Source organism: Elephantulus edwardii, unplaced genomic scaffold (genome assembly GCF_000299155.1).
Source record: "Elephantulus edwardii isolate Elephantulus edwardi_28Jun2011 unplaced genomic scaffold, EleEdw1.0 scaffold00104, whole genome shotgun sequence".
Taxonomy (NCBI): Eukaryota; Metazoa; Chordata; class Mammalia; order Macroscelidea; family Macroscelididae; genus Elephantulus; species Elephantulus edwardii.
In genome coordinates, this window is record NW_006399854.1 from 8,057,327 (window position 1) to 8,060,477 (window position 3,151).

The following is a 3,151-nucleotide window of genomic DNA, read 5'->3' on the forward strand; positions in this document are numbered from 1 at the left end:
CTAGGCCACCAGAGCTCTCCTGAGTGATGGCATTTTAGGATAATGTGCTTTAAAGATAAAATTTTTATCTTATACTGGCTTATTTATAAAGTTCATATATGTTGTTTTTCCACACCAGATCTTTCTCATTTCTTTTACCCACCCCTCCCCTTCAAGGCTAAAAATAATTATGTGGTAGACATCATTATACAATGTGTTAATACAGGCCTTTCTGCAATTTTAAAATTCATTTGTAAATAGAAAAAGTAACAAACCAACAACAATCTTAGAGATCAGCCTTTATACATATTCATTATATCCTGTTGCCCAAAGTACCGGGCTTTATACGTATCTATGGAAAATGTACTAAGATTAAAGTACAGCAATGAAAGAAGCTAGTTTTTCATAGTCATAAGAGTTTTCATACTAAGAATCTGCAAAGTGAACAATCAATAATAGTTATATGCTACAAAGCACATTTATCCCACTCACAGGTTACCAAAATTAGACATTTAATTTCATATCTAGAGGATGTAAGAGGGTAGGTGGAATAATAATGAGGATTAAAGTTAATGAGAAATCGAGAAGACAGCTAGGTAAGCTTTTTAAAAAGAATGTTTATTTCCTTAGATATTTTATAAAAATGATCTTTAATTTCTCCCTCCTATGTCTATCATAAGAAGGTATGTTTTCCTTCAAGATTTCATCTGGTAGGTTTTAAAAAAGAAAAGGAAAAACCTTCTAAAGTGTCCTGTAAATTTCCTTACAACCTATTATTTATAACCTGAAGGAGCTCTAGTGGAGCAGTGGTTAAAGAATCTGGCTATTAATCAAAAGGTCAGTGGTCGGGACTTACTCGTCACCCTCCGAGAGAAACATGAGGCAGTTGCTTCCATAAATATTCACATCCTTGGAGTCCCTATGGACAGTTTTATTTTGTGCTGTAGGTTGCTACAACTCAGACTCAACTTGATGTAACATTGAATCAGAACTAACCCATAGCTGACCCTCCAGCAGGTTTTCAGTTTGTCCTGGATAGGGGGAAACCAGGCTGCACATTGGAGGCAAGGATTCTGAATCTCCATGGGACGTATTTTGGGCATGTTGCAAGGACCAGTCCTTGGAGAGGAACATTATGCTTGGGAGGGTGGAGGGACAGAGCAGGAGGGGGAGACTCTCAAAGAGATGGACTGATTCAGTGACTGGAGTAATGGGTGTAGCTATGTGGGAGACAATGAGGTTCGTTCAGGATAGAAGAGGGTTCAGAGCTGTTGTACATAGGGTCACTATGAGTCACAGGTGACTCGATGGCACATAACAACAAGAGGAGATTGCCCATCCTTCTCCTATGGAGCAGCTGGTGGATTTGATCCCCATGCCTTTGTGACTCAGCGCAATTTTTTACCACAACTCATCACAACCCTTACAGATGATAGGAACCTTGTCCTATCTTCTACCAGCTCTACAATAAGCACCAAGCACAAACCCCTCATTGTAGTCCTTGTATAAAAACATCTTTCTCTGATCCTCTACCTTTCCCAGCATGATGCCTTCTTCTTGGGACTGGTCTCTCATGTCATTAAGTCCAAAAAGTGCGAGACAAAGGCTCACTATCCTCGCCATGAAAGAGCACCCTGCGGCACTCCTGCAAGACAGCTTTCTTTCTTCTGTCAGTCCATGGGATATTCAATACTCTTCTCCAACACCACAATTCAAAGGCATCAATTCTTTCATCTCCCTTATTTCTTGTACAGCTTTCAGGTACATAGGAAACAATGGAAAATACCATGGCTTGGACTGGTATTTAAACTGACATCATTGTTCTTTAGCACTTTGGAAAGGTCCTTGACGGCCAATTTTTCCAATGCAACACAGCTCCTGATTTTTTAGCTGTTGCTGCCACAGGTGTTACTTGTGGATGCAAGCAAAATTAAATATTTGGCAATTTCAACCTTTTCTCCATCTATTATAACATCGCCTGCTAGTCCAGTGGTGAGGTTTTTTGTTTCCTTGATATTGAGAGGTAATCCATATTGAAGGCTGTCGTCTTCGATTTTCTACAGTAAGCATTTCAAGTATCCTCCACTTTCTGCAAGATTGTTGTTGCTGTTACATGCCGTCGAGTCGTTTGCGACTCATAGCGACCCTATGTGCAACAGCCCTAAACCGTGCTCTTATCTATCCTGTGCCAATCTCACTGCCTCTGACACACCCATCCCGATTACCCCAGTCACTGAATCAATCCACCTCATAGAGGGTCTTCTCCTCTTGCGCTGTCCCTCCACCGTTCTGAGCATGATGTCCCTCTCCAAGGATCTGTTCCTCCTTACAACATGGCCAAAGTATGTCAAATGAAGCCCCAGAATCCTTGCCTCCAAGGAGTAGCCTGGTTTAACCCTCTCCAGGATGAATCTGTTTTCTTGGCAGTCCAGGGTACATTCAATACTCTTCTCCAGCACCACAGCTCAAAGGCATCAATTCTCCTTCTATCCTCCCTAGTCATTGTCCAAGTCTCTGATGCATAACAAGTGATTGCAAATACCATGGCCTGTATCAGGCGCACCTTAATCTTCAGAGACACCGTTGCTCTTGAATACTTCAGAGAGGTCCCTAACAGCAGACTTTCCCCTCACAATACATTTTTTTATTTCCTGGCTGCTGTGCCAAGAGTGTTGACCATGGAGCCGAGCAAACTGAAGCTGTGAACAATCTCAATCTCTTCACCATCCATCCTGTTGCTGCCAATTATTTGTCTTCTTGACATTGAGCCTCAGTCCATACTGAAGGCTGCAGTCCTTGACCATCTGCAGCAAGTCCATCAGGTCCTCCTCAGTTTTGGCAAGCAGGGTTGTGTCATCTGCATAACGCAGATTGTTGATAGATCTTCCACCAATCCTGACGCCACACTTGTCCTCATAGAGTCCAGCCTCCTGGATAATCTGCTCTGCATACAGGTTGAAAAGATTGTGTTATCTGCACATAATCCAGACTGTTGATGAGTCTTCTGCAGATTCTGATATCACATTCTTCTTCACATAATCCAGCTTCTCAAGTTATTTGCTTAGCATACAGACTGAATAAATCAATCAATTATGAAAGCAGGTTTGGTTCTTTTAATTTACAATTTACACAACCATAATTAAAATCCTAGAATACAAAGCTTTTTTTTTTT